The sequence below is a fragment of the Onychostruthus taczanowskii genome, unplaced genomic scaffold (genome assembly GCF_017590055.1).
Source record: "Onychostruthus taczanowskii isolate IOZ18803 unplaced genomic scaffold, ASM1759005v1 scaffold6, whole genome shotgun sequence".
Taxonomy (NCBI): domain Eukaryota; kingdom Metazoa; phylum Chordata; class Aves; order Passeriformes; family Passeridae; genus Onychostruthus; species Onychostruthus taczanowskii.
Window position 1 is genome coordinate 13,290,975 of NW_024503679.1, and position 25,761 is coordinate 13,316,735.

A 25,761-nucleotide genomic window follows, 5' to 3' on the forward strand; every position below is an offset into this window, starting at 1 on the left:
AGGAGGCAAGGATCCTTTTACTTCTGGGAATGTTCTGCTTGGGGTGGAGGGAGGAAACAGCAGCCAAACCTCACTGCTGTCCCCAAGGCTAATGCAGGAGAACTCTGTGGTGAGACCTGAGCCTTGCTTCCCCTGTGCACAGGGCCAAATCAGCATGAGAGGGATGCAGGAATAGTGTTGGAAAGGGTGAGATTGACTCTGTGCCCAGCATCCCTACCAGGCGCATGGTTTTGCAGCCAGGGTTGCTGAGCTAAGGACACCCCATCCTGAGATGGCTTGTGCAAAAGCTGAATTTCACCCCTGGGACAAGCCAGTAGATTTTCTCCCTTTTCTGTACACATTCCTCTTACTAGATCAGCCAAAACCTTCTGCTGTCACTAAAACTGATGGGTTTTTTTGAGTGAAACGAGATTTTTGTACTCATCAAGGCCAGGTCTGGCTGCTCTGCCAGTAGATGTCCCTGCATGCCTGGCTGTCGTGGATGTGCTGTGTCTTTTCCTGGGAAAACTGACTTCCAACACACTGAACTTCACATCATTCCTGTTGGGTATTTTTCATATGGATTTTAATTTTTTCCCCTCTCATCTGGGCTTCTGGAGTAAAGTTTAATCAATCTCTACAAATATAAAAGCTGAACTTAAAAGGAAAGATCATTATTTTATTGCAAAGCCTCCTTTTCACAATCTTTAAATATTTTTGTGTTTGTTTATAAAGCAGAGTACTGACACCAGACAAAGTCCCTGAACCTCTTTACCCTGCTCTGTCCTTCACTCCTGTTCTGCGTCAAATGCATTCAAATAACTTTCACATTTTTTCACTTCCTTGGATTGCAGGGTTTTCTTGAAGCAGATATTGCTTTGGCGCACTGAATTGAGCAAAACAAGACAAAATGAAACCAAATAGTGTTCAGCACCAGGTACTCAGTTCTTGGTAGGAGCCACTTGGCAATTTTACAGATGGTGAGAGTCTCAACCTTCAACCCGTAAGGTGTTTCCTGTAATATGAGAATTTATCAGCTGGCTTTCAGAGCCACATAGGTGAGTTTTAAGTGTTTTCTGCAGTGCTCTGTGCTCTGTATTATAATACTGCAATTACATATTTGCATGCCTACTAAATTAGCACTAGAAAGTTATCTTCAAGAGTGCAAAGCCTTTCACTGCTGCTCTTCCTGGGAATACAGGGATGATAATTGTTACGGAGGAAAATTACCTTTACACGGTATTGATTTTGTGCCCTGCTGCCTGTCATCATTCCTGGGTAGGTTTTTCCAGGCTCAGGACAGGGAGCAGCTGTGCTGGGAGCCCGTGCTGGTGGCCGTGGAGGGACAGGGCAGCACTGGCAGCTGCGGCATCGCCGCCACCCCCGCAACTCGTGGGGGGCACCAGTGACCCACCCCTGCAGCCTTTCATTCCAGCTTTGAAGCAGGGGCAGCAAGAGGCTTCAAAAAGCTGGGAGCCACAGCCTTGGAGTGGGGGAATGGCTCAGTAAATTGGTGTAATATAAGTATTTATTGATTTAAGAGCAGTCTTTTCTTTTGCCTTGCTTTTGTCTTCTAAGGGAACTTGCTTTTAAATTTATGTCCCACATTGTCACATCAGGAGGAAAATACATGAGAAATGTTTTGTTATTTCAAATTTATCACGTATTACGTCAGCTGGCATTGTGGACTCACAATATGTAATGCTTCATAAATTATGAAAAATAAATGTTTTATGGGCTTACTACGCACTCTGTTTGAAAACCGTTGAGCTGGGGAGACTCGGTGACCCCTGTACAAATTAATGTGCACATGATTTTCATTATTGTAGCTCAGATAGGAAGTTTGAACATCTTTATATATTTATTTAAAGGAAAATGAGGACAGAAGTTGCTTGAATACGGTTAGACTTTCTGGCAAGAAGCAGGTATCTTTTAACCCAGCTCATAACCTATTGCTTCCCTCACAGTCATTGTTATTCCAGGCCAAAGCTTAAACTCAAAATCAGAGCTGCGAGGACTTAGCATGAGCTTCCAGAGGTCAAATCCTGCAGCCTTTAGCCAGACAAACTAAACCTCCGAGTTGGTAGGATTTTGTCTATGCCAGGACTGCGGCGTTTGCAGAACATGAGTCAAGCTCAAGTCAGGCTCCTGCAGAAGGGAAGGCAGTGAAGGATATTTCTACCCATCTTTCCAGCCCTGCTTTCCCTGAGTATGATGGAGAATGACATCAAACAAGAGCTGCCCATCTCCGCTGTCAAGGGCCTCGCCAGAAACGAAAAGCTCAACCTCAGGGTACCGAGGATCTCAGGGTACCAAGGATCTCCACCTTATCCAACACAGCATCCTTCAGTGTGGAGCTGCAGGAATCCAAGGGGAATGCATGCACAGGGAGCTGTGTCGTCCCATTTTCCAAGGAGCTAAAGTTCACTCCAACGTGTGTTACATGGGAGGCACGTCTTTGGGGGAAAGGGCACGGTGATGCGAGGTACCAGGAATGGTGAAGCACTTGCAGCTATTTTTTTAATCCCCCTTGCACCCAAATATTTCTGTGCCTTGCAAAGGGGGGGTCAGGTGTTGAAGCTCTCCCTTGGATGGTTTTTGTATCACACAGATCCACCACTGTGTTTCTAATAAAGCCATCAAGAGCACAACCGGGAGCTCCCTGAGTGATCTTAAGCAATATAAGTCACTGCTTCAGAGGACTCTCTTAACTTGGGGCTGGATGCACTCAAAAAATCTTCCAAGTTATTCTCTCCTAATTCAAGTCAGCTGAGGCATCAAAATGTCGGGCAGATGGACAAGATCCCTTGGCTGCAGCCAGCCTGTTTTCTGCTGTTACTCTTGTGGCAGTCAAAGATTAGAGACTTTTATTGTAAGTGCTTTTTATTTAATCAGTGATATTTTGAGAATTTAACATTTACAGAAGCATACTAAAGGAGATTCTTGTGTGCTTCTTAGTGTAAAAGACTGTACTCTAAGTATCCTTACTTGCCCTAGACTGGATCAAACATTGTTCTCATCTTAAAACCGTAGTTTTCCTTCACTCCTTTCCTCTTCTTTCTCTTCATATGGCTATTAAGAATTATTGGATTTATAGACAATGCTTAAGGACAGTCACTACTGCATTTGCTTGGTCAAGAAAACAAAAGGTTTTTCTTGCCAGCTGTATTTTCTTAGACTTACTAACTTCAATTGTGCTTCATGTTAGGGAGACGCAAGAGAACAGATAAATAAGCAAAGTACAGCCCAAGCTCATACTTTCTTTTTTATTTTTGCTGCGACTTAAATAGCTAAAAAGAGCTCCTGCCTCTGCCTCTCTCCTCCAGTGGATGGCAGTTGAGTACCACGGAACAGAGCAGAGCTGATTGCACCTCATTGTAACTCTCTCAAGGAGGCAACCGCTGATTGGAATTAGCTGTTCTTTGCCTGTGTGAAATATCACTCAGAAATACCTGAAGAATTAGAAAAGGAGAAATGGAAAGCATTTTCAATTTAAACTGCTTTGTTACTAGAGCAGGAACAGATCTAAAAGTTTCCTTCAGCAGCTGAGGGGGGAAAAAAGAGAATCTTATATCCATATACACAAGTATCAAGCGTTTCCTTTTTATATGTTAATCTGAATTTTCAGTATATGGATGCTAATGAAAAAAAGTTCCTGATTTTCATTTTGCTTCCTGACCTCCACACTCTTTAGGTTTTAATACTATACTCATCATTTCAGCAGGAAGAATAATTTTTAAAGGCAAATTTCCCTTTCTTGATGTCTCAGCCGCACCAGAAAGAATAAGACAACTCCCAGGGACTGGGATTGCGATGTGAATTTAGTCATCATTGAAACTGCAACTAGTTCTGAAATGTTCCCCTAAAAGAAAAGTTTAAAACAAACATTCCAATCAGAAACAGAAACCTAACCACGTTCCTCTTAAAAACAGGTCTCCTTCAACTCCTCCAGTTTATAGCACATACCCTTGGGCTATTACAGTCTAGAAAAATCTGAAATAAAACCACACTGTTTTCTGGGTCTGATCATGCATCACTCCCTCAAAAAGAACTTTAGGGCCTCCTGAGAAATACAAGGTTTAGGCCTTCATGACACATGTTGCTTCTTTTTAAAGAAAACAGTCTAGTGCTTCTTTATGGCAAATACATCATTTTAGTTTTTCTTTGTAAGGAATCACAGATGGATTGAAACAGAAAGCTTTAATAAAATATTTGCAATTCCAGTTGCATATAAATAATATTGTGGTCAGTATCCTAGTTGTTTTTAACAGAAGTTATTTACTTTTCAAATTTTATTTGCTCCTATATGTAGTCTCATGCTGTTGTAGTATAAGATCAGACCCAAATAAATGTTTACACAAAAAATTAAGTTTCTGTAAGTAACTATTTTAAAATGTTTCCTTTTATGTTTACTGCTGAAGGATCTAGAGCACTCCTGCCAGAAAGGAAAGTATTTATTATCTCTCTTTTACAGATGAGGAAACTGAGACACTGTGAAATTAAAAGCTTTGGGAAATTAGTGCGCAGTAAATTACGGTGTGAATTTACTGTGTACCAACCACCCCGCACGAACTCATCATGTGGACTGGCAAAGAAAAAGGATTAAACTCCCTTAAATTATCTCACATTTGCCATGGACAGGCAGTTGCCATGGATCAGCTGACACGTAGCAACTTCTCAACCCGCAGCGAATCTGCCCGTTGGTGAGGAGCCGTCCATGGGCGCTCTGCTGCTCATCTGCTCCAACTTTAGGCAAGAGTTTATTTGTCACTAATTTCCCCAGCTGGTTTACCTAAAAATCACAGAAGGAAATCTCTGCAGGACTCAAAGTCAGACTCAAGTATCCTTGAAAGCAAAAGTTGTGAGTTAAAAGCAAAATATTGGGGGGAGATAAACTTTGTTTTTTTGAAGAATGGAGCATCTGCAGGATGCGTCTGGGCAGTGTATGGGTTAAACTGCTGAATTAGAGTGGTGAAATCAGATGAGTCCTAGAATTTGAGAATCACCCTCATATCTCAGGGGTTTGGGGCACTAAAGTTGCTTCCAGCATCACGGCAGCACCTTACAGCCCAGTATGGAATTCCACATGGAATCTGCCTGTCCTGGGAATTCCATGAGATATCCCTTCCCACTCCATGCCTCTGTTGGGTCTATGGCTGAGTGTCCACGGCACCCTGCAAGGTCCCTTCCACCTCACAGTGCCACTTGTGAACACAAGGACCACTGGGCACGAGCACTGCAGCCCTGGTCAGTGCTCACTGGTCCCACAGTGGCCCTGGGCTCCGGAGGCCACCGGCGAGGATCCAGGGGTGACCTCCTTGCCCTGCAGCAGGCTGAGCAGCTGATGTTGAAACGACTTTGGCAGGAGCTCTCTCCATTGTGTCTGATCCAAGCTGGAGAGATGAGCACGTAGGGAGCTGGGACAAAGGTTGGCTGGTGGGAAGAGAATTACTGACAAGTTCATTCCACTAATAAACAAAGACATAAATGATGGTGCTATAAAGAAAAAGCAGGATTCTCTGGAGAAAACTCTGGAGAGACCTAGTAAGGAGGAGAGATGTTTAGACAACAGTTTTACATTATACTGCTTGGTAAAAAATGTTCTATTTTAGATCCAAGCTTGAGTCTAGTTAGAGCTGCACCAGTGCTTAGGAAACAGCATGTATTTTAATGCCCTGTGAACAGGAATAACTGATAACTAGTACATTTAAATGTGAAAAACAGAACTTTTCTCTGAGGGAGGCGTTATTTTTTTGTTGTTGTTGTTATGGATTTTGTCTTCATAGTTTACATTGCAGCTATAGCATTCCACTGGCAGTCATTTATCTAATGACTTATATCTTTCAGGCTGTGGAAAATGCAGGATAACAGAGAGAGAAAAAAAAGTGGTGGTAAGTTCTTTTTAATTTGCATTTCAGGGCTGAACTTCTGAGCATAAATATACAGAAATTAACACCTTCATAACACCCCCTCACTTATATCCAGAATGTTACAGTACAAAAACAATGGGATCTGGGCACTATTTCAGTCCTCTCACCCCAAAGTAAGTCTAAGTAGAGGTGCATTTGCTTTTGGTATAACCGAAATTAAGACGAAATGGTGTGTGCGAGAAAATATTTATTTTTTCCCTGTAAATCTCACTCTTGAAGAATGCTTGTTTGTGCTAGAGAAATGGCTTGCGTGGAATATGACAGCCCCTTTTATAGAGGCAAATCAGACTCACTGGGCTGTACTGTTGTAAAGGAAAAGTTTCACAGATATAGTTAACCTGTGGAATGCCCTTCCACAAGATACTCTTAAAGTGTTGTCACTAATACTGTCTGTTTTCATAATTCAGGGCACCATCTGATGCAATCTACTGTGTCCCTTCGTGACATGCCTCCTCTGAATGACTCAGGAGGTCGTGGTGGCTCCTGTAGAGATGGTCACTGCTGGAGCTGGAGGAGATGATGGATATGAAGGGAAAGTCTGGCTGTTTCCAGAAATGAGCAAGAGGTGCAGCATGAGCCCTGTGACAAGGACAGCCCAGGCTGCTGTGTGGATGAGGAGAGGGAAGGTGTTACACACACCAGGGAGGCTGGCAAAGGAGGAAGATGGGTCATGGCAGGGGCTGGCCATATTCTTCAGCTCTCAAAATGTTTGAAGTTACTCACTGAGATGGTGGGCAAGGCCTTAGTGCCTCAATGAGTGTGGCTGGTTTGCAAAGGAGCAAAAGGGAATGTCTAAGAAGGTCCCATGGCTGGGTCTGAGAGATAGGCTTGGCCTGGAGGCACTTGATGTCCAGCACAGCTCTGCTACTGGAGTGTATGGGAGGCACAAGCACCTTTATTCTGCTGAAACACCTCAGGGGTTCAGGCACCAAACCTTCGAGGGCACTGGAGTGTGTCTGGGGGTTGGTGAGTGCACATGGGGTGGGAGGAAGGACTGTCAGACCCTGTCTGTTGAACAAATTTTACTAAAGATTCATCTGTAAGCAGGAAAAAGTGGAAGCAAGGATGTGGGAGTGAAGGACCTTCAAAGAGATGGTCCCTGGTTTGAGGACAATGGTATTTGGAGAGTAGCTGAACTCCTGTTGTCTGGTGCTCTGAGGACCTCCTACATTGGTGCACCACCCAAAAACACTTGTTCTCAGAACCTTCCATACCAAAATCATGGGAAATATTTGAACTTTAGATGACTCCAGACTTCAGCTGCAGGATTTTAAGGCTGGCACTTTATATATATATATATATATGACATATATAAATACACACACACATGCAAAATATATATATGTGTGTGTGTATTTATATATATACCTTAAATTGTTTTGATTCTGTCAAATGAATTCAGTAGCTCTTGTTTAAGGTAGAACTGGTAGAGAGAGTCTCGTGCAGGAAGAGATTTGATGGAACTGTGTTAAGCATCAGGGAATTAGCATCAGAGGTTCTTCAAATGTTTCATTCAAGGCCAGCTTGTAGTTAACCCGAATATTTGATTTGAAGTCATGCTGGTTTCACATGTCAAGCTACCCTGGCACTGTGTGAAAGTGGTGGGAGGAGAGACTGGATGGGAGGAATGAGCAAGTAGGGAAGGATTTGGTTATCAAAGCAGGGGACTTAGACTCAATAGTAATCGACAGAAGGAGATTACTTCTGCTCATAGTTCAGACAAGGGCTCTATCCCAATACATTAGGCCACCCCTCACACAAACAGGAGGACCTCCATGTGCATTGCCAGCTTCATCCAGGGACAAGAAGATGGTGCAATGACTTTGCTGCCAACCCAGGGATATGGTGGGTTTGCTAAAGCCCAGCTCTCAAGAATATTAATAAAAACAAATGGTTTTACCCTTTCTGGTCCTGCTCATAGCAGGCTGCTAATAATGCCTTATGAGGCTGCTGCACAGTTCAATCAATAATTTGATTTTTCTGCCCTAGAGCTGCCAAAAGCAGGAACCCCACGCTGAAGTGGCTGAGTAAGGAGCTGGCTGTAGAGACAGAATGAGGTGGCAAAGGGGAAATGTGGGATGTGGCACCTTGTGACTTCTAGGAAACTTAGGGATGGGCCATTCCTCCTGAGCTCCATCCACCATGTCCACTGCCACATCCCACGGGTGCTCCCTGATGCTGGTGCTAGTTATTTATATATTTCTGTGTCGCCTATGGAAACATTCGGGTTTGACAAAGGGAAAAAGCAATTTGGCGTCCTTTGACTGAGGAAGGTTGATTTTCATTCGAGACAGAATGGCTCATTTTTACCTTTTTAGCTCCTGGAAGAGTAAAAAGTGAGAGGTCAAACCTGCATCACCATGACAACCCCTGCAGCGAGGGTTTTTGAGCAGATGAAGGGGAGTGATAATGGAGCTGAAGTTTCTGCCCGTTCATAGTCACTGGGCTTTTTGTTTTGTTTTCCTTGTTTCTTTCCTTTAGGCCCTGTAAGGTGTGGCCCCATGGATTTTTCAGGGGTTGGAGGATAACACTGGCCAGTTTAAACAGAGCCATGCTCTGTTTGAGATCAGTCCTTGGTGCTGCAGTGCCTGGACACACGTGGAGTGTATCTAAACCATATAAAAAAGGGGATTGTAAGAGATAGTCATGGAAGATCAAACATCCCCTCAGATGCTTTCCCTACACTCCTGTAGGTACAACATGCCAGCAAGTGCAGTGGTATTACCCAGTTTGCATCAAAGAGAACTGTCATCTCCGCCTTTCCTGACAGCACCTTTGGAGTCCAAAAATAAGCTCAATAAAAGAGCAACTCTCTGAGGAGAGGAGATATTGTAGAAAAGAAGGAATTCCAAATATGGTGGAGGTCTAAGGAGATATGGTCAGGAGGGGCTGCAGGTGGAAGCTTGTTTGAGTTGCTGAGCTCATGCTCACATTTTCTAGACCTGCACAAGGGGGAATGTGTAGGAACAGATTGCAGATAGCTGAGGTCACAGCTATGGAGCAAAACCAAGGCAAATTGAAGTCCCACTAACAATCCCCCAGATTCCCTAAAAGCTGAGCCTGCTCCGGGGAAAAACAAGCAAAAGAGCAGATTACTCATTTTTTAACACCTTTGGTTGTTTTAGGTGCCTAATAAATCTGGTGTTTTCCTAACATGGGAAGACTCTCAGACTGCAATATGTGTCATTTGACATCCAAACACAACACCTATGAAGGGTCATCCTCAAACCCCATCCAGAGCTTCCAGATATTTGAATATTATGCCTCTTGAGAAGTTATGAATCATCCTTTCTTTACCTTGTTGTTGTCATTGCAACAAAAAATGAAACAGAATAAGAAATACTAGCTCAGGTATTAGAGTGTCAGAAAAGTTAATTTTGTGGGAAGATTTCCCCAGAGTCAGACTTGAGTGGGATACAGCCATCAGATAGTTACATGGAGAAGAGGAATAGTCAGGGTTAACACTAAAAGTTTGAATGGCCATAAAACCTCGAGTTGAAGCAATTCTCTGTGCCCAAAGGATTAGGTTAAAGCTTTTGCAGTGCAGTGGAGATGAATTATTCCATTTTTGCCTAGTGAGTGGTTTCTCATATCTTCTTCCAAAGTGGTGGACGTGTCCCTTATGTCAGGATGGAGTTACACAGCCCACCACCCAGAAAGGCAAACTGCAAAGAAAGAGCACAGATACGGTGTCTCTACCACCAGATTTGAAACAATAGCTGCATCAACCCAGCAAGAAAGCAGAGCTGGGCTGTTGGGATCAGCCTGCAGATAAATCAAAGCGAATCTGAGTGATAGTGATGTGATGTTGCAATAATAATTCACTCCTCATGCTGATTTAGAAGAGGAAGCCAATTCAGAGCTTCAGAAGCACCAGGGCCAGCACAGAGCCCTGTGGGACAGAATGAAAGAGAATAGTCAGTTCATATGGAAACAAAGTGGAGGTTATCAATTGCATAAAATACACACCTGGCAGAAGACAGATGAGAGAATTTCTGGAAATGCTTTGGATTATAATCTGTCCTTCAGACAACTGATTTATGAAAAGCTGGATTCTTGTGTTTTATTCAACCAGTCTGAAAAATTATGTTAAATATGAATCCTCTCTCTGTGTGTGAGAGGATTGCAGCAATAGTAATTTAAACAGGATGTTAGAGCATGGCAGAAAATACAATTTCATCTTTACAGTGATCAGCCAGAGACCTCAATTTTCCTCTTCCTGTGATGTGACTCTCTTGAGTCAGACTTGAACTTTAGGTGTGGTCTGAGAGGGGGCCACATCACTTGTCTGCTGGTGCATCTCAGGACAAATGCTTTTTGGGAGCTCAGCTTTTTATTTGAGGACAACATAAAAAATGCCAATCAAATTGGCATCACACCATTTGGAGGCTTTAATTACATTTATTTGATTTTTATTCCTCACTGCAGCTCTACTCATCTGTTTCCAGGCACAGTGGAGTCAAGGAAACCTGATGTTGTTTTCAGTTTACCAACATCTCTTTGGAAAACAGACCCATCTCACTGTAGAAATGTTCTGGAAACAAACTGAAACAATTCCTTCTACTCCCAACAAGAGCAATCAAGTGCCAGAGATTTATTTTACAATTTCCTTGGATAATATTTGGACATAAATGATACCTGGCAATTGTATGCTCATTGACATTTTATTTTTAACATTTCAGGTGATTAAACTGGACTCATAGACATGTAGTTTTTAATTTTAAGAAAAGGCTTTCCCATGACAATGGAGTGCATAGTTTCAAGATGAAATTCAGCCTAGGAAAGACCTATGGACTGGCACAAAAAGTGTGAAATACCACATGAGCTCTGCTAATAAGTCAGTAGATTGTAAGAAGTCAATGCAGTACCAGCTGATACCTGGGAGAAGAAAGCCACAAACCTGTTTCTCTCTGCAGAGCATTTCCAGCACACCTTCAGCCTGTGAACGACGCTGGCATGGTGAGCAAATATTGCTGTCTGTGGGTTAAAGTTCAAATGCATCACTTGAGCAGATGAGGAGTTCAACCAGGGCAGAACAACTTGCTATTTCCTTCAGGGAGTGGTGGCTGTGGGGTGGGGAGGGACGTGGGTGTGAGAGTAGGATGCAGACAGTCACAACCCTTCTACAGCAATTACCATAAAGATTAAATAAATACAATAGCCTAATTTCACATGGAAGTACACTTTAATTAAGTCTCTGCAGAACAATGAGCTGCTTCCATAAGAGCTGTGAAAATCATCACTAGGGACTGTCCAGAGGAAGAGAGAAACAAACAAGAGAAGGTCTCTTTGTATAGAAAATATGTACAGGAAGTATTTTGAAAAGCTTGTCCCCAGTTAATTTACCTAGGAAGAATTAATGACAAACTCCATGGTTTTGCTCTGGTTTTATATAAGTTTCCTTTCCCAGGGCCTCATGCTTCTTCAGACTGAGGGAGACAATTCATTTGCAGACCAATACAATTTTTTTTTGCATTTCTAGACTATTGCAAGAGCATCACAGCTTATTGTGTGTGATGTATGCCAGTGGGCTTAGCTTAGCTGAAATGCTTCTGGGAGGCAAAATTGTGCAAGATAAGCTCCAGGTGTATAAAAAAAAAAAAAAAAAAATCAGTTCTCCCACCTCAGTTAATGATGCATTCCCTAAGTCCATATGGTCAGGGATAGAGTTAGTAGGAGGTGTTAGGAGAGCATCACCTGTAGAATCTCCCTTCACCCTTTCCATTATTTTTTTTATCTTCCTGTATGATCAGGGATCCTAATGCACAAGAACTACATGAAAATGAACCAATCTGCCATTACCATTTTTACAAACACCTGGCTGCATTTTCTGAGTGCAGAGAAGTTTGGCCAGGGTCATGGTTATTCTCTTCCTGAGGTTGGGATGTTCAACAGAAAACAGTACAGCTGCTGGCATCACATCAACCAGCCATGACTTGTGGTGGGTTTCAGCTCAATAACACCTACAGAAGAGGCACCTTCATTGCAAAGGCAGAACTGGGATGTTCCCTAAATCCCAGCCAGGTACAAATCTTCACAGAGTGCGAGTGACAGAGCTGCTTGATGTTTGTGAAGGAAGATTTTGCCTTGAAGCTTGGATGGATAGTTGGTGAAAACTACAAATGACTTTTTTTTTCACCTCAGAATCTATTGTAAGTCTATTATAAATCTATTATAATCTAGTATACTTTGAAAAATAATATTATTGCTTTAGAGAGTGCCATCTGTTACCTTTCAGCTATCAGCTCTGCAAGGCACATGAAGGTTAGACCTGGGGTAGCACAAAATCACTTCTGTGCTTTATGCTCATTTTACACCACGGTTGTGGAGACTTTTGGTCAGGCACTGCCTTTGTTTGCTTTCTTTGTTTTTATGCAGCTAGGTAACATAGCTGGGCCCAGCTCCATAGAGGGTATCTTGGGCATGACTGCACTGCAACCCAAAAATCATTACAACCAGGCAATCAGCTCTCAGAGCATGCCAGGGTCTGTTTTTTCTGTGAAAGGGAGCTGAAGCACTTGTGGAGGTTTAATCGAAATCTGAATGCATGTGACTGAAATTGGCTCCCTGTGATTATTTATACAAGTAAATCTCTGCTTCTCACAAGTTCCCAGAAATCAAATGCCAGACTTGTATGATCATTTTTTTTTAAAAAGAAGTAAATATTTGTTGAAAATTCTTTGCTGTATTAATTTTTCTCTGCCTTCTCTCAGGCAGCCCTGATAGCGATGGAGAGACTCCTGGTGTGCATCAATCAACCCAGAGAAGAGGGACCAAAATAGCTGATTACTGGGTCTGTAATGTCTTATCCTCAGAACTCAGAACAAAACCAGATTTTCAGTTAGCTTTTAGAATGGCTTGTTTTCCTCATCCATCTGCATGCCCAGCTAAAATCTTCCAGGAAGTGATCTTTGTTTCAACAGTAGGTATGTCAGGTACAGGTATTTTAAGGAGGTAGTTTAAGCCAAGGGCTGCATATTTCAATGTTTTCCTGACCCCCAGTTGAAAACCCATCTGCCACTGAGTGGTTTATAACTTGAGAGTCAGCCACCGCTATTTCTTTAAATGTTCTATAATGTTTATAATGTCAGCCAGTCCCTGTTGCTAACCTTTTTTTTTTTTTTTTTTTTTTTTTTTTTTTTTTTTTTTTTTTTTTTTTGTGGTAACCCTTTTACCTTCTTTTTCCCTGCTCAGACCCATTAGCAGGATGTTGTGCAATATGGTGCTTGTCATCTGTTTCAAAGACACAGTGATGAGATACAGGTATGCCAGATGGATAAACCTAGTGTGACTAATTATTGTGTATTTGCCTTTAATTATTATCATTTATTACCAGAGAAAAGACAATAGAGGTTCCCAGACTCGGAAGGGAATGTCGGCAGAAGGGGAATTTTTGTCTTTTTTGGGTTTTTTTCTTTTCTTTTTTTTTTTTTTTTTTTTTCAAGAGATTGGCACATCAGCAAGAAAAGTTTTCTTGGAGAGAAATACTGCAAAACATCCAAGACAAGAGGAGACAACATGACCTAGGGAATACTTTCCTTTCTCTGGCACATACTTGAGGATCGGATCTCTCACAGGTAATAAATAGGTTTTGTGTAACTATAGAACAAAAGTACTCTCTTGGCTGAATGTCCACTCAGGGCATAAGGATATCTTTCAGTCATCTCACAGAGAGAGGTCTGAGTTCAAAGCGACCTCCAAAAATCACCCAGCCCAACCCCCCTGGAAGTGGCAGGGACACCTTCCACAAGACCAGATTGCTCAGAGCCCTGTCCAACCTGGCCTTGAGCACAGTCAGGAATGTGGCATCCATAGTTTCTCTAGGCAGCCTGTGCCTACGGGTAGGCTTCAGTCCTCTCTAGTCTGGTTTTGGAGACTTTTACAGCCCTGGCTCTGCCCTTTTGGCACCAGAAAAAAGAGTAACCATAAGATGTACATTATGTCCTCCATGGAGAGATGACACCTGAGGTCCTTAAGCAGCAATTTCTGACAAAAGTAGGCTCAGAGTAGCAAACACTGGCATTGGTCTCTGTGCCATCACACTGAGCCTTCAACCCTCTAAATGGAATTTGCCTCCATATATGACCCTCACACGCAACATTTCTACATTGTTTGGCAAAAATGCAGATTTTCCTCTTTTCAGTATTATGACCTTGTTTTCAATCAATCCCTTCACATACACACACATTTACAAACGTGTGTTGTTATAAACCAAACATTTTAAAATAAAGGAGAATTTGCTGTTGCATTTCAGTAGGTGCCTACTGAGGACAGACACTTCACTCAACTCAGAACCAGCAGCCTGGCGTGCTGGATGATTTTGAAAGAGTCTAGAAGGTTGACAATGGTAAAAAACTTTTGGGAATGTTTAATGCTCTGGTTCCACAAGCTGCTTTCAGGTTACAGCTGAATCAGCTGCCATTTACAAGTGCAGAGTGAGTTTATGATGGCTCATAAGCCTGATCTTGCTTATGGGGCACTGCACTTTAATTTGAGAGCAGCCACACTGATTTGGTAAACAGATTGAGGATGAGCTTCAAACTCCAGGCTTTAAAATTCATGAGGATCTGATTTAGTACATTTTACACTGGTATTTTGACATATTTGCTCTATGGCTAAATTGCAGTGTAACCTAAAGGACCAGTCATATACGAAAATCTACCATAGATAATACAAGATATAATCAATGTCACCAGGCTGCTGAGCTATTTCTATATTTAGTATTTGTCAGACAAATACATGCAAAGGCACTAAAACAACAAAGTCCGTACATGGATGATTTGTGAACAGGAGAAAAGGCTAAATTTGCCACTGTTTGCTCTGAATAGCTTACCCAGATTACAGGCCAATTCTGTTTTGGACGGGAATATTTTCCATCACAGAGTCTGCTGAAGTCAAGAGAGTACTATTCCTTTGGCCACAGGATGGCCTGAAGGGCTGGGCTGTATTTTGGGATTGGCAGCTCTGACCATCTCCCTTTAACCCATTTGAACACAACTTGATTGGGATTTGACTGAGCACTTAATAGTCCGTGATTGCCTTGATTGTGGACTTCTACTTTTAAACCAAATGCAATGTCATTATTATATATCAAGAAAGAACGATCCCTGATAACCAAAAAAATATTACATTAAATTGGCATGCTGAGAATTAAATATGCAGATTCAGCCTAATGAAATATCTTGCCTTTGGTTGCAAGAGCCTTCATCATTCTTAAGAAGATTTAATGCTAATCTGACTTGGAGCTGTTTCAGTCCAATTATTTTTTCTCAAATTTTTGAGCTTTATTTTTTCTTTTCAGCAGCATTATTCTGTCTTGACAGTTTTTATTTTGTTATTTTTGTGGATATTGAGTAAATGGGAAACCAATTCAGAACCATTCTTAAGTAGAAATGAAATGCCCTGTAATCCAATTTTGATCAAAATTCATCTTTGCTTTTCGGGGACTGAGCAGCCTGTGCAGTTATCTCTGCACTGCACAAGTTGATAATAAAGCAACGCAAAGCTCACATTCTTTTCCCTTTGCACGTGGTGGGAACTGGGCATTGTTCAGCTGGAGAACAATGTGCTGCTCCCCCAGCATGTGGCAAGGCAGCAGAATGGCAAGAAGAAGATTTCTCCCTGGACTTCTACTTCTGTTCCTCTAATGTCTGAAGTAAACCTTTCTTCCCGCCTGTGGGTGGGTGGTTCTCTTCCCTGGAAACCTCCCTGTCTCCCTCCCCTGATGTCCTGTGTTGGCAGAAGATAGCTCAGTGCTGCAGCACCTTTCCCAAAAACACTCCTGGGGAGCAGAGACACGTTCAGCTCTGGTCACAGACCTGGTTTACAGTTCCTCTGCCTTCCACTTCAGTGCCCATTGCCTTTTGCTTATGCACAGATACAAAAGCCGAGACACATTACAAAAATGCAATCCCTGTCCAAGCAGTGGCTGGACAAAGAGGCCTCGTATGTCTTACACGGTGCAGGGAGGAATCCCATACAGCACAGGATTTTGCTTTATGTTTGCTTCAATGGCTCCAGCTGAGTTCTTAACTGCCTTTTATTCCACTTTGCCTGGCAGAAGCAATACCTCAAGGAAGGCTTTTCTGGTGCAACATCAGCAAAAATTGGTGGCTTAGGAATTGCTGTTTGCAATCAAGCAGAGCTGCTCCATTCCTCCTAAAAATGCTCTTATTCCTTCCTACCATTCATTTCTTCACCAGCTCCTCCTATCTACAGCCAAACTTTTTTCAATGTTCATTTCATATAACCTTCCATGTTCTAATGCAATAGGCTTTCTTCTAGGATGAGACAGAACATTGAATATCAACGAGATTTCAGGCATCCATCCACACGCTCTTCTAAGTCCACAGGATCCTGTGATAGGTCATAAAGGAGGGATACATTATTAAATAATCATCACAACATTGTCATCATCTGCCACCTGTCCCCAGAAGGAAAATTTAAGAGAGGTAACATGTCCATATGAGAGATGATTAAATGTAAGTCTCTGGTACCCTACCAAGACACGTAGCAAATGCCTTCTTTTCCTTTGTAGCAGAAGTAATTACTAAAGGATAATCTGTTTTTAAAGAGATTGAGTTGTCTTTCCAAGACATCTTTGTGTTCAGCTACCCTTTATTAGTTACCTTCTTGTTTGTGTCTACTCATCACATCTTGTAGTTTCTTGCTGCTTGACTCTTTCTGTTTCCTCACCATCTAACCTTAGACCATTCTCTTTCTCTCTCTTTCTTTCTTTCTTTCTTTCTTCTCCTGGTATTTTCCATGAATTTGTCTGCATTAAATTATTTATACATACAATAAAGCATGCTTTTGTCTAATGTTTATTTTCTTTAATAACAAGAAACATGGGGAAAATGTTCCAAAGAACCGAAAAAGGACTTGAGTTTTCCTGGACGCTAGGCAACAGTAGCCAAAAAGTACAAAACAAGATGTAGGGTGTTCATAAGATGCATCTAAAAATAATAATCTTATTACTTTGGTATCTAATATGTTCTTTGAATATGTTATATTTCTCAGATCTGAGCCTTGGTTTTAATGCTGTCATGACACTCTCAAGGTTTTAAAGGACAATGAGTCACTATGGAGGAAGCCAGGAGCAGTAAGTAGATGGATTACTGCTGGTGCAGCCAGACCTCTGCTACCTGTTTTCCTTGTCCTAAGTATTTTAAATAGGTCATGGAGGTCTCTTATGATGGTCATTTTCCCAACCAGAGGGTTTGTCTTGTACCTGGTAAAAATTAGAACAAACAATATATCTTCCTAAATGAGTCACTGCTAGTCCTTTGTTACCTTTTACTGTTTGTTTGAATTTACTTTCCATCATGATTTAAAGGCTTTTCCCATCTCCTTTTCCAGTGGAGGGTTTATGCTTCTCATTGCTTCTTTCTTCCCTTCAATTATGTGAGCCATGCAAACATTTCCCGTTGAACACTTTCCAGCTCCCCCACCCCTTACCTCTCCCACTGCATGTCCTCCCCCTCGTTTACACAGCTCCCTTCTCCACTGTATTTCCTGCACTGCCTACACTAATTGCACTTAGCATGGATGTGGTGGGGGAGGGAGGCTGGAAAGAGAGAAAGTAAAGAGAGGACTTCTGAAGAATCTGTGTGAGTGCATCTTCTGTTTCTAACTGGAAGGTCCTCTGCACATGGAAAAAATGGAAGACATAAAATAGGCAGCAGAAGGAAGAGGAGAGAGGAACAGATTCAAGTCCGGGTCCAGAGTGACCAGAGACAACCTCAAGGTAGGAGCATGTTGGTTCTCACCTTTTTAGAAGGAGCAAGGCAGCACCTGGAAACTGCACAGGTGGGAGCCCAGGAGATCCAGTGCCAGCTCTCCACAGCACCCATGTGATGCAAAATTCAGAGGATAAGGCTTGTGGAGCCCTCCCTGCCACCTCTCCTGGCAAAAGGTTATTCAGCATGTGGGAGAGGTTTCTTTGTTTTTTACTCATTGTTCCATACCCCTTGACCATTCACTCTACTGCAATTGCTTGTCTAAAACACTGCTCACTGCCCCTGTCCCCACTCCCATTCCAAAACCACAGGAATAAGGATGCTGACACAACAGAAGTAATGAGCTGCACGTTGGGGCCTTTTCTACAGGCTGGGGATAAAATATGCCTGGAGAACTTGCAAAATTCAGTCCCTGCTCTCCTCACAGTGGGATGTGGGCGTAAACATCGCCTCTTTCTCAGAGCAGCTTTTAAGAGTGAGTATTTGTCTCAGAAATAACAAACACACACCATCAAACAACAACCCAACTAACAAACAAGCCCTCAGAGACCAGCAGCTCCCAAAAATCAGCTCTCAGTACTCTCTGAAACTTCATTCATTTGGATTCAAAGGTACCTGGACACAGAACACTTGAGCTAGAGAAACTGCACATCTGTGGCATGTGTTTATTTATTTATTTACCTGTTTTCCAATCTTGTACCTGCCTACTTTAGCTGATCTCTAGCTATCAAATTGTGATGGAGCAAAAGTAATAAAATGCCTGTAGGATAGAAAAACCCTGCCTGAAGTTCTCCCATAGCTCAACCAGACCTAGAAGATGCACAATTCAATTAAAAGAAATATAAAGTTTTTCTCTCCTCACCTTGCCATTTTCCCCTTCTCTTCTGTGCATTTCATACATCCATATATATATATATATATATAAATAAATACACATATACACACACAGACACACGCACATATGCACAAACCCACCCCTCCCCTTCCCAATCCTTCCTTTAAGGTTTAATTTAACAATAACATTTGCGATCGGGGTCCTGAGCATCTCAAGGGCATTGCGCTTGAAATTGCACACACTCCGCACCATTTATCATAGCCTGACATGTGTCATGTTCCAGACTGCAGCTCCAAGAGGTTACAGCTCACGACTGCTCCTTTGTTGATCAGCTGCCGAGACAACTGAGGCACCTTTCTTTCTTTTTTTCTTCCTTTCCTTCTCTCTTTTTTTTTTTTTTTTTTTATTATTAAAGCTGCACCGTCCTCTTTTCATAGGGCTCATTCTGACACAATGGAAAAAGAAAACAAATCCTTCTCTGCTCTGTGCAGTTCCCTCATCAGATCTTCATCAACCCAAATTCTGATCACATTTTATTTGGGTTCAATAGCAAAGCTTTGGCTGGTTAATATTACTGCTTAATAACGGATGTAAGAGGGATAAACTGTTTTCAAGGTAGCTCTGTGCCTGCGGAGAAGAACAGGGTGTGTAACTGCTAAGGATACAGGGGACAGTGCTAAGGCAGTCTCAAAGTACTTTCCTGTGGCAGCATCCAGGCTTGCCAGGCCAGTGAATTCCTTCCACTGCTAAACTTCAGTCTTGCAACTTCAGGGAAATGAATTTTTTCTTCTCAGGACTTTCGATTTCATTTACTCCACCTCTCCTCCTTCACTTCCTTGGTGCCTTGCAGATTTCTTGCTGCCTGCAGAGCACCTGAGACCTGCGTGTATCTTTGCAGGGATGATGCATACAGCAATTCAGCAAACCAGGCTGTTTATAAACAACAGCCACTGAATTGCATTCATAAATCACTTGTAGATCCTACTTTTGCCAGTCTTCATCCTGCCAATCAACATTTGTATAGAGTATGGGTATGGGTGTCACTGTAACTTAATGTGTAAAGGATGCCAGGTACTTCTGATAGCAAGGAATGGGGTCTGAACACTGGTCTAAGATCTGAGCAAAAGCAGACTTTCTATTGTTCTGCATTCTCAAGAATGTCAGCATATAAGGTGAGCTACAAATTTCCTTTTAAACTATTTATAATGAAGAGTTCTTGAAGGCAGGAAATGCTGAACTGGGGCCGATTTCTCCATTTCCTCTCCCTATTTTCATGTTCTGCTCTGTCCTGGAAGACCTCAAGCCTGAAGGTTCAGATCCCAAAGTCTGTCAGTGTTTTGGAATGATACTTGATCTTTCAGATTCCTATTCCCCTCTGAGCTCTAAATCACGCAATGTTCGTCACCACCTGTTAGCATCAAGCACAGCCTCTGCCGACACAGTTGGAGTTGTCTTACTTTCTCTCACACTCTCAGCTCTTGTCGATGGATATTTTTGGAGGTTTCCTCGGTTTAGAGGCACTTGATTAATCAGTAGTGCCAGATGGGAAGGCTCAACTACTACCACCATGTGTGTGTGTGTCACACGCCTATTAGATTCACTAACAGAGGGTTTTCTCGCCATTGGCCAGCAAGATTTTGCACTTTATACTTCATTGTATGTTCTTTACCCATGTCAGACCTCTTCGCCTTCCAGTTTAGCACTCTCCCCTCTAGAAGTCTGATCTGAACAGCACTTTGCTGCCTGAAGGATGCCTTGTTTCCTCCTTGTTTCTTGAGGAGAGAAAAGCCCAGTTTTGTGTCTCTAGCTGCGTAGTCCCACATTCACAGCATCCTCTCCGAGCTGCTCCGGGGCTCAGCACGGAGCCGGCTCCCTGCTGCCCGTGATGCATTTCCCCCTTGCATCTCTGCTCGTGTTGCTGACCTTGACTCATGTTTGATCCCTGCCCTCCCCCTTTGCCAGCGTCAAGGCCCCTGCCCGGCCCTGCAGGGATGATGTAGTGCCACCAGCTGGGATGGCGTAAAGCAGCGCCGGGGCTCGGCCAGCTTCCAGTCACATCCCTCTGCCTGTCCTGGGGAGAGCCACCACCTGCACAGTCCCACCTTCCCCCACTCTGAAAGGCGATAGTTCAGCAAAAACAGGGCAAGGCACACAGCACAGAGAGGTATAAGGGCAGAGAGCACCATAAATGCTGCTTCTCCATCGCTTTGCCACCATAAAAAAACACTTGTCTGTGTGTGCCTGACACTGGCACTGCTACTCTTCCCCCAGGCAGCAAGGAAGCTGCTTGACTACCCAGTTTTAAAGGAATATGATGTCTCCCTAAAACTCTTAGGGAGGCTTACTGAGGATATTTAAGAGGGCTGGAGTTCTGTTATTTATGGAGGGGCTGTGCCCAGGGTGTGCCTGTGCTTCTCTTTTTAGGACACTTGTTCCCATGAAAGCTGCTGTGGTGTTTTAATTCCTCACTCCAGACCACACAGGGGCCAGTTTAGCCCCAGCAGTTTTAAATGAAAGATGAATAATTTTAAGGGTATTTTGTGGATTTATAAGGAGGAAGTAAGGAGTCTAGAGAAAGGAAAATAACAGACTGTGGCAAAAATATTAAAAATAACTAAAAACCCACTAAAAATGAAATCCCCCCTCAGCTTTTCCTCTCCAACCATGGATATTGTCATTGTAATACTGCTCAGAAATGAGGTCCCTTTGGGCTGGGAGTGCAAGTAATACAATGATACTCTGCGTGCAATAGAAAAACAATGAGGAAAGCAGCACACACAGTAATCAGGTGAGCAGACAGGGCTTCAGCTGAGACCATCCCCTGAATATCTCAACCATGGAGTAGAGCTAAGACTGGATTCAGAACTGGCTGAACATCCTGGTCTCCCTGTGGAAGGAAATATGGCTACAGCAGCCTCTATTTATTGGGATGGCATTGGGGGATGCTGGAAATTAATTGGCTCCTCGGATATGAGGAATAAATGTAACCTTGGGTCTCTCTGCTGAAAAGAAAAGGAAAGAACCACCAAACCAAGTAACATATAAATAATAAGAGAACCAATAATGACTTAAAAAGGTATTTAAATGCAATCAGGCACAATGGAGGAAAGAATAATGACATGTGTACAGTAGACACAATGTAGATTACAATTTATAACAGGATACAGGATGGAGCCAGCACTTGATTAGGGGACCATGTTACAAATTTTTCAGCATATGTCCTCTGTTTTTCTTTGCCTTGGCATAGAAGGCTGGGCACTGCTGGTAAGTAAATCAGATCGTCAGAAAATGCCCATGTTGATGAGAATTGCAGGATCCAAGGAAATTAACTTGACTTGTATTTTAGACAATTCTGCCATATCCATTCCTTGCCCAGAGCTGTCAACTGAGAAAGAGTTGTGCCTGCTTACAGCTTTAATCAGAGATAAAAATTACCCCTAGTTCATGAATATGTTTATCATGGAGATAAGTCAATGGCAGAGTATAGATTCTCAGCACACAGCTCTGCATGTCTTGCACTAAAACATGTCATATACTGATGTGTTTTGCTCTACAAATAGCACCCTCATACTCCACTCATTGTCCAGACACAGACAGACCCTGGGCAGGGAAAAGTCTTTCAGAAGGAAGCACAAGGAGCTTTTGCTGATGAGCTTGGAGGGCCTTGAAGCTCCTTGGGTAGCTGCTTGCTGTGGCTTGGCCACCATCTATGAACCCTTCACCTGACTGCCAGGGGAGAGGTGAAGAGGGAAATTATCATTTGGTCTGATCACAAAGGCTGTTGTGGCTCCTTTGATCATCTTCTGTGTCTTGAGGCTTCGTCTCCCTCCTGGATGTGTTCCCAGCTGCTGTTGTCTGGACCCAACACTTCAGGCATGGCTCTTGACCATTAATACCAGTAAGTCATGCTCTGTGGTGGGGTGGGGGGAAGCTGTGATGTGCTATTTCTTGTGGGTAGTCAGGCTATGATAAAAAGGAACCTGTATTCATGAATACAGTAATTTTTTTCCCACTTTTAAATGTCTTTTTTCTTCCCAGTCTGGTAACATCACTTCCCTCAGAGTACCCTAAATTAAAGAAAGCAATACCAGAACAACAACAAAAGCAGGAATGGGAATGACACAGCAAACCAGAAAGCAAATGGCTGACAAGGGATATTTATATGTTGCATGGTGTTATTTTGGCTGCTCTGTTTGTCCAAATTGCCCTAGAAAACAGAGAGAGCACAAGCAGCTAAATGAAAGCTCCTTGAAGTTGGGATTTTGCTAGATCCTGATGTGTGTGTGCACTGGGTGTGGGTGTATTTGTGTGTGGACATTGGGGAAGAAGGAAGATTGTTATTGTGGTCTCTTTCTAGACAGGCACAAACACCCCTGTTTATTTCCAGCATGCCATCTCAATTCAAAATTAGCATAAGCTGATGGTGTTAATTGATTTATATGCATGCAGGCAGTGGTTTATCAAAGGTAGAGGGACATAAGGTCACTCCCCTAAGGGCCTCCTGGGAACAAGTATCCATCTGAGATAATATTGAGATTGGCATAGCTGGGAATATAACTGTGTCCAAGTATGAAGAAACTGAGTTCTTTGTCATTAGCAGCAAAATAATTTTCCTATTAATATTATAATTCTCCTTTTAATAAAGGCTGCTCTCATTGAGGTCTAGGAAAGTGCCCTCCAGGTCTGCTCTGAAGTGGCCCAGGCTGCAGCTGCAAGGCTGGCTGCCTTCCCAGAGAAGGGAAAAGTCCTGTCCAATTTGCCATCTGAGCCAGACTCTTGGAATTTTGTTCCTTTCAGGTCAGTGTACCTCAGCCATTGTGGAAATGCCAGAACATTTTCTCAGAGGAGGTCAGCAACGACACAGAGACAGCAGGGACCAACAGGGACTTCTTTACTTTCTGAGGAAATTTCATTAAAATATTTTCCCTGAGCTGTACCAAGAGCAAAGCCAGAAAAAGGCCTTGGTTTGCAAGTGTAAACGGAGTTAAAAATGCATCCCCTCTTGCAGTGCTGGTCCCTCAGAAGGGAGGAAAGGAGAGGCTAAATGCCCAAAATATCTCCTCTTGCTATTGTTTTTCACTATCTATTTAAAAAAAACTTGGTTTTTTTTTTCATGAAATGGGTTAATCTGAACTGAACTTTTCTTTTTCCTTTCTTTCTCTCTGTTTGTTTGTTTGTCCCTCACCTTTTCCTGGGTCAATCTGAGGGATTCAGATGTGAAATCCATCTAAATAAAGATCTTCCACTTGTAAGCAAACCTCCCCTGCCTGTCAAATTGGGAATTTTGCCCTCTCTAGTAGGAGCTGGAGTATCTGATTGCTCTCTGACTAAGTAGGAGCTTGACAAGGCCATCTTTACACTGAACAATCCCATATATCAGAGGCCACCCCTTTGAATTCAATAGCTTTTCTGGTGCTAAGAGAGGGTATTGGAAACTTAGTCTGAAATCGCACCTTTCATGTAATAAGCAGCAATGAATAGAAAAGGAAACAGGAGGCTTATAGGATTTCAGGAGTTTCTTTTGAAGAAAGAATCCACCCTGCTGCTGATGGCCAGACGCTCATGTGGGTGTTGAGATGTGCAAATAAAGCAGGGTATGAAGCTGTTAGCAGTGGTTCACAGCAACAGACCAGCTCCTGTCAAGGAGAAGCAGGTTAGGTAAACTTTTCAGGTGTTTGGAGGTGAATCTTTTCATTTGTGCACAGCCCTTGTTTGACCCAACTATTTCACATCATTACCAATTGCTTTGTTCGTACATATCAAACTTCCTCCTGGTGCTTTATTGGTTTCTGCTCTTGCTGACCCCTTCCAGCAGTTTACTTTCTAACATCCTGAATGCTTCATCATGACTGTTCAGCGCACCTCACAGAGGGCTGAGATTAAAAGTTAAAAAAAGAGAAAGAGTGAACACAACAGGAGAGGAAACAGAAGAGCTTTTGGCAGCAGCCTGGTGACACCCTGGGGGGAGTCAAATGGGATGAGTAACCACCCGAAATAATGGCAGAGGGGAAAAAAGAGAGAAGAGACTCAAACAGCAGGGCCTGAGTGAGAGAATTAGTAGGAACATCAAGCTGAGAAGGCCAGGGGAGGGGAGGAAGGCAAAGTCTATCTCTCCATCGCAGCTCTCTGTTCCAAAGAGAGACGCTAAGCCCTGTTAAAATAGAAAATGGGACCACTTAGTTTACAACACTGAGCACAGATATCTTGTACTCAGTGTTTGCTGCTCTCCTGGACTGAAAGTCTGCTTGGCTCTAAGGTATAAGAGCAGTTCCAGGGAGATCTGAAGTGAGGACAGAAAGGGGAGAAGGTGGGAATTTAACAGGGGGAGAGCAGATAGTGTCAGACCCACCTGCAGGGCACTGGTGTAGCACAGCCAACACAGCACCAGTAATATCCTCCCTCCACAGCTGCTACAGAGCTGCATTTGTGTCCCCTCCCAGAGCACAAGGCTGCAGGGACACAGGGAAAGGCTGAGAGGACATCAGCCTGGCCAGGGCTCACTCTGGCTGAGCCCAGGACCTTCTGCCTCCTCTATCCTGGCAAGTCTCAGCAGGGTTATGTTTAGGCTGATCAGTACTTGGTGAAGGATAAACATTTCATTTAACACAGGGAGGATGAGATTTGGGAGCTTGGCTCCTTCTGGATAGAGTGACAATGGAAACATTCAGTACTCATGCCAGGAAACATCATAAGATTTATTTAGTGTCAATAAAAGAAAGAAATATTTTGACAAAACCAGAATATTTTACTTGGGTTAATTTTTTTTTAATAATTCTCTATTATATGATAGAAAATTAAAATGTAAAGTCAAATATTTTTGTGTCCCCCTCAAAAAGTTGGCATGGGTTCTTTAGCACAGTCAGGATCTTTCTTCTAGTTTTCTTCCAAAAAGAAGCAGTGTCAAATGCTTGATGATATGAAATGTTTCAGTGTTGATGGAAGCACCTAACTGATAGTCAGGGTATGTTGGCTATCTCTGCTGTTAACATTACAGAGAGCCTGACCTCCAGGTGCTCTCCGAGGCTTTCAGCTCAATTTGCAAAATTCAGGCTTTTCTTTAGGTTTACAGTACCATGAAGCAACATAAAGTTCAGTGATGATTGGATTAGGTTTTGACAAATATGAAAAAAACATTGAGATGTAATGTTAAAGCAGAAGGAACTCCAGGAAAGAGCAACTGGAGGTCTATTTTGTGAACATACTGAATATGTGGCTACAGCTGCAGCATATTCACACTGCATAAAGTCTCTAACAAAAGACATTATGCAAACTTTGCATT